At 46.4% G+C, this 6946-nt stretch overlaps 1 protein-coding gene across 4 annotated transcripts in view; it reads right to left on the reverse strand.

Moving 5' to 3' along the window:
* The window catches only part of celf2 (cugbp, Elav-like family member 2), a 151206-nt gene that overhangs the window by 134675 nt on the left and 9585 nt on the right, over positions 1 to 6946 (reverse strand). The gene's annotated exons all lie outside the window — the stretch shown is intronic.

Here is a 6946-nt window from a genome sequence, read left to right on the forward strand (position 1 = left end):
TGAACGCGACGACTATAGAAGCCGTCCCAGAGGAGTGGCTGAGGCATGCCATCCCTCCCTCCCGCCCACACACACACACACACACACACACACACACACACACACACACACACTCCTCCAGCTATACCAGGGCTATACCTCCACGTCCACGGCTGGGCTGACACATCACACATGAGGCTCTGCCTCCGCTCGCCTCCTCCTTCCATACAGCCCCGAAGACACGGGCATGCAGGGGGGGGGGGGGGGGGGGGGCAGCTGATTAAAAATTCATCTCTCTGTTTATTATGATTTATGCATGTTTCACCGAGCCAGGAGTGGGGGCGGTGCGGGTGTGGGGTTGGGGGGGGGGAGAGAAGCACGGAGAACACATAGCTTCATTAGTGCATATTGTGTGCGTGTGCGCGTGTGTGTGTGGGTGGGTGTGTGTGGGTGGGTGTGGGTGTGTGTGGGTGGGTGTGTGTGTGTGTGTGTTCGTGTGGGAGGGCTGTTGTTCGCGCGTGAGTGTGTATACTATACGTGCATATACGGTTGTGTGTATGCGGATGGTTGTGCACTTTTACGTGCATGTACTGTATAAACATGTCTCTTGGGTGCGTAATGTGCACGTGTATTTGTGTGTGTGTGTGTGTGTGTCTGGACGGCGTGCTGGGTGGAGACAGTTAAAATTATGGATTGTGCGCAAGCTTCATTAGAATGTCTGGCAAAAATCATTTGTCTTAAAAATAAATAAAAAAACACGCATGCACCTGCAATCTACTGAAAAACAACACGAAAAACAACAGCAATTGAAATCCTAAATTATTCATCACGTATAGCGGCATTACAATGCAACAGCACATTTACCTATACTTCGGCCTTAATTACCGTTTTATATCGCCGTTATAAAAAAACAAACCCCAACAACAATCATAACCAAATTGTCCTCTCGGTTCACTTGCCTCTCAGGCACTGCATGGGCCAAATATTAGCAGTATAATGTGTGAACTGTCATGTCCACAATGGACCACCACATTAATAATATGCCGGTGCACTGTACTTTCAACAAAATAGATGCATGCTATACCTATTGGAACTGCTTGGTATATTGAACAACACTTATACGCCATAATAGTCAAGTTCACGTTGACTCCTAAGTTGTGCAAGCGAAGATTATGACCTACTGTATATAGCCTACGGTGGTTTCCAGAAATACAGAAGATACATTCTGGACAATGCAGGAAAACGCTTCTTATGCAATTACAGAGCACATCCAGTAATCCATAACAGCAGCATAGGAGAAGGAGCTTGTTCATCAGTTTGTTTGTTTGTGTTTACAAAGCATTGCATAAATATATCTATCTAAAAATAAGGTGAAGGCTGGGATCCAATCTCTTGAATATTGTGAACAGTATACTGGGCAGTATGATATTTTTTGAGGCAGACAAGAGTCTCTAAATTGGAGGGCAAGACTGCAGCGGCAAGAAAGCCAGAAATAGACACGCTATTGAAGAAAAACCAGGGAAAAGCGAAATATTCTAGAGGCGTTCTTCCGACAATAGAGCGTCCAAATTGTGGGCATTAAAGAAAGATTGACGGACAGGACTTTGGGACGAATTTCCACCCAACACGTGCTGAGCGAAGGCGATAGATGTAGGTGATCGGTATAGGAACGCCACCGCGCGGGGCCGCCCGCCAGGGGTGACGCTTCCAGACCTAAGACACATCGTTATAAAGTTTCTGTGTGAGACAAAGCCACGGCACCTGTCTGGGCAGCAGCTAGAGAGAGAAGAAACGCTTGTTTGGAGGAAGTCAAGGATTTACTTCTTACTGTGGAAACTGATGAAATTCAACAAAGTCAAACTCCGACATGGCATGGCTGAGTATGCCCGCACGACGCCATACCATGCCACGTATAGAACGGCACCACGCCATACCATGCCACGTATAGAACGGCACGAGGCAATTGGGTGAGGACGATGAAGAGCTGGACAGACGATGTATCCAATAGCTACACAACCTGAAATACGGAACGGTTGTACCGATCCAAAATACAAGGTGAATGATTTCTTTCAAAAGAAAGTCGAGAACTTGCTTTGCTTTATGTACAAAACAAACATCTCGAACAAGGCGCGAGCGCAGATACACTTTTAGCAAGCCGGGTAAAGCAGTTACATAATAGACATCATCCCACTATACATATACCTACTAATACTTAACTATGGAAACTTTTTTAGGGATTACTATAAAAAAAGGTATGTCACCTCAACAGCAAGGGTAATGGTTCCCTGGGAGAAATAAATTATGCTATTCAGCGTATGAAGTTGGGGAAGGCCTTAAGGAAATCAAATGATGGATTTACGACAGATTCTAGAAGATTTAGAAATGTTCTAGTTAGTCTATAAAGATGCATTAAGATACAGACAGTTTCAGCGGTCATGACTTTACTCAGAAAGGGAAGGACTCTGACAATATAGACCTAAAGTATTACCTCACTTTTTAAAGTTAAATTATTGAAAAGGAAAGGGGAAAAGAAACAGTGGTTCTCCTCCTTTTCAGGCCTGAAATAATCTGTGAGGGTCCCGACCGACCAACAGGTTGAGAACCACTGGCATATACAGTACAGGACCAGTCGTATAGGTTAGAAATACTCCCAGTATGTGATAATCAACATACTGGGAAATCCGGAACTGAAACTTTGGGAGCGTTTAGCTTTTTGTGTCAATGATGTCAATGACGGAGGTGTGCGCTGCGTCTGGTGGCCTTCAGCCACGCGAGGCACCGTCGAGCGAGGCGCTAGCCGAGCGAGTCGGCGTGCAGAGCGTTGCGACGACCACCAGACCCGACTCAGCGCCGTCAAAGTTACGTCCCGATAGGCAGAGAATAGTATATATTAGTATAGCCCCTATAGTTTCCATGCCCCAACAATAGAGTTGGAAATGACACGTTAAGCAGGGATAGTCCTTGACCAGGCTATGTCTGCACCACCACCCTGCATGCGTGCAGTCCGGGGGAACACAGCCAAACACTACAATGTCTAGTATGCCAGTATGGCCATATTAGCCATATTTCAACATCCTGATAACGGTTGATTTTGTAAAGTAAATACAATGTTGGTGCATGTGGAGTTTGCTTTGGAGTTTCCCAATTAACTGCAAGTGGACATTTGAGCGAGGAGTCTGCTCTAAACACAACACGAGATCACAACACTGGTATCGGCATACGGTATCAGTATCGGCTATAACACAGAAATTGTGGTATCGGGATCGGAAAACGTTAAACGTGTATTGGGACATGTATTGGTTTGAAGTACTGCCCGCCTGGCACATTACGCCAATGGAACTCGTATAGCCTCTTGATCTCAACTCTTTACACTCAACAAAACGACGGTGACATCAGAGCAGCCCGCGGGCAGGCTGTCGCACGAACGTGACTGCCTTCCCTTCTAGCACCCCCCCCCCCCCCCCCCCCCCCGCCCCCCGACAAAACACTGTTTACAGTTTAATGACCTATTTGCGTATGTTGGTGGCCATTCCTCTCTGCCTTTCCCTCTCGCCGTAACGCGGTCTGACAGCAAAAGGTCAATGCCCAATGGCTACAACGGGAGGGGTATAGTAAGTGATGTATAAGAGGTTGTCATGGCAACCTGTGGCTGTCAGGGAGGACACGGGGTCTATTGGGTGAAGGCCGGGCCCATCTTGGTCCAGATCAGAAGATCATTATGACTCTTGCTTTCTTCACACGCACGCACGCACGGACGCATGTCGATCTACAAGGTCACAGCTTGCAGTAGGTCTATTTTCAGTGCGTGACATGCATGCTTAACTACATCAAACCAGGCTTTATAGTCTGGAGCAAATGGCTGGCACTCTAACTGACAAATACTGCATGTCTACCATTTCTGACCTGGATAGTCCTTCCGGTAAAGCATAATCACGTGTGTGTGTGTGTGTGTGTGTGTGTGTGTGTGTGTGTGTGTGTGTGTGTGTGTGTGCGCATATGCGCGCACGTGCATGTTTGTGACAAAAGGACAGAGAGGGTGGCAGGAGGAGAGGAGGGTCTACAGACAGTGTGCTGGTGGGCAGGTCTGTTATGTCTGTGAGCCTGCATTCTGCTGAGCTCGGCTTTCCATTAATAAAAGAGGGATTACCAAAGTCTGCAGGCTTCTCTCTCTCTCTCTTATCTCCTTGGGGCCCTCTCCAGCCGCAAGTGGAGCGATGGCACACCCTCACCCCAAACTCTCTCTCTCTCTCTCTCTCTCTCTCTGCTCGCCCTACTCAAAAGAAGTAAAAAAACCCTCTCTGCCTCCCCTCCAAGCAGTCTGTTTCCAGAACCTTTTCTGTAGGAGTGCTTTATTAGTAGGCTAAAACACTGCACCAGAAACACGTACATTATTTAGATACCCCCTTAATTAAAAAAGGACAGAAAGGTACAGAGAAAATAGTGTTTTACTCTGCAGTTTGAAAGCAAAAGGGGGTTGTAAGATAATAAAGGATCAAGACTCCACAATTATTATTTTTTTGTATGCAGACAGCCAGCAATGGGTAAAACGCCCCCAATTTTTTTGTCTCTGCGACACATCTAGGGGGGCCACAATCTGCATTCAAAGATTTTCCTAGAAGCTTTGTCATTGGTCGATTTGCCTGTCTACTTCCTGATTGATTAGTCAGTTCGACCGGGTTTTTTTTTTTTTTTTCGACCAATGACAAAGCTTCTCTAGGAACATTTTTGAATGCAGATTGTGACAAAAGATGTGGGAGTGTTTTACTCATTGCTGGCTGTCTGGATACAAAAAAAAGAAGGTAATTCAAATTTTGACATAATTTAGCTTATAGTATCTTTAAGTATTTAACTTCTGATTTACCCACACACACACACACACACACACACACACACACACACACACACACACACACACACACACACACACACACACACACACACACACACACACACACACACACACACACACACACACACACACACACACACACACACACACACACACACACACACACACACACGTTACAACGTCGCCGATCTCCGTGAAGGGCCGGACGAACCGTCTGACGATAAGAGGGAACCATGCAGATGCATTGTTGCCGTGACAATGTCATCACAGGATGGTAAACATACATAGCGTTCACCGGGGTCGGGATGAACCGGGGGAGGGAGGGAGGGAGGGGTATAGAAGGTCACTGAGACAATCTGGTCAGAAAGGATGCGAGACCCGAGGGAGAGATAAAACTCCCTCCCTCCCCCTGTATCTTTCTTTCTTTCCCGCTCTCTCTCTCTCTCTCTCTCTCTCTATATATCTCTCTCTCTCTCTCTCTCTCCAGAAGCCAAGGACGGGCATATGCTTTAGAACAAAGCCCAGGCAGGCATACCCGCTGTAATCAACTCCTCTGCTATACTCCCTCCCGGAGCAGCAACACAATCTTTCCCTGGAGGTCATCCTGCCGCGGGAAAGGGGCTTAGGGGGGAGGAGGGGGGATGTGGGGATCATGGACTATTAAGATGGGAAAATAGGATGACATTCACCCAGCCCGCACAAAACAAACCACACGTATACACTCAGTTATCTGTGTGTGTGTGTACGTACACGTACACACACACACACACACGCACGCACGCACGCACACACACAGACAAGTGCACACAAGCACACACGAGCGCACACGAGCACGCGCAGGTATAGCTCTGTTGGGTGAGAGAGTGGTCCTATTCCATTTGCAAACATTAGCGCAGGAAGATTAATTTGTCACCTTCCATTAGAGGGAATGCAGCCCTTGTGGCTTGTCAATTATCTCTTAACAGAAAGGGGAAAAATAAAACATAAACATAGTGTGTTTGTGTGTGTGTGGGTGTGTGTGTGTGTGTGTGTGTGTGCGTGTGTGTGTGTGTGTGTGTGTGTGTGTGTGTTGTGTGTGCGTGTGTGTGTGCCCAATGTGCATGCAGCAAAATCCCCTTCCGGGTCCATTTTGACCCTCTCAGAGTTAACCCGCATGCACGACGGGAACCCATTGTGGTGTTTTAAGCATCATGTTATACTTTAGCTATTGAAAAATAGCAGATCTACAAGCTCATGAGCTATGAGCTTGTATAGATCCTGCAGATCTGCTATGTTTGAAAAACCGTAAAAAAACCGTGGCCTAAATCTTTGAATATATATTCTTTCAGAGCGAAATCTGCTTCTGGGGAGGTCCCTGGAACAACATATTTTCAAACGGGGGGTCCGCGGCGCAAATACAAATAACTGTGGGGGTCCTTGACATGAAAAAGGTTGAGCACCACCGAATATATAGAAACATGGGTTATTCAGAAAACTGTTTAGTGTCGTCTGCCTCATGTCTAAATGGGTTAAATGAACAGATTATTTGGCTGCGAGGTGTTCAGGTGTGTGTGTGTGTGTGTGTGTGTGTGTGTGTGTGTCTGAGCGTGCGTGCCCGGCGGGTAATATGTGCACGGCCGTGCACGCGCTCCGCGGTGCAGGATGGCGGAATGAAAAAGTCTCATTACTGCCGAAACGTCACGCGGCACATTTCCATGCAGAGTTGGAATATTCCTGGATTCAGGAACAGCTGCCTGTGGCGTTCCAAAGGGATAAAAGGAAGGAAGGAGAAGCGTCTGATATACAGTTGTGGAAATTAAGTATACGGTAAGTACATTTACGTAATACCATGGGGACGCGTTGAATATTCGGCCACCGATAATGGCGAAAAAATTAAATAAAATGCATATTCATTGGGTATATTCGGTTTGGTTGATTTTTAGCACCGAAACCGAATAGTCAAAGACCCTTATATATACTGTTATACCTTTCGTAACCTACTGTTTTGTTGTTTAAATATTAATCATATTTCGGCATTCGGTTTTCGGCCAAGAATTTCCCATTCGGGGCATCCCTACTTAATACTGTTAAGTGTTAATACTAATACTGGAGTATTTCCAAGTTCCAATACTTTTACTT

The sequence above is a fragment of the Protomyctophum bolini genome (genome assembly GCF_963924005.1).
Source record: "Protomyctophum bolini genome assembly, chromosome: 23".
NCBI lineage: Eukaryota > Metazoa > Chordata > Actinopteri > Myctophiformes > Myctophidae > Protomyctophum > Protomyctophum bolini.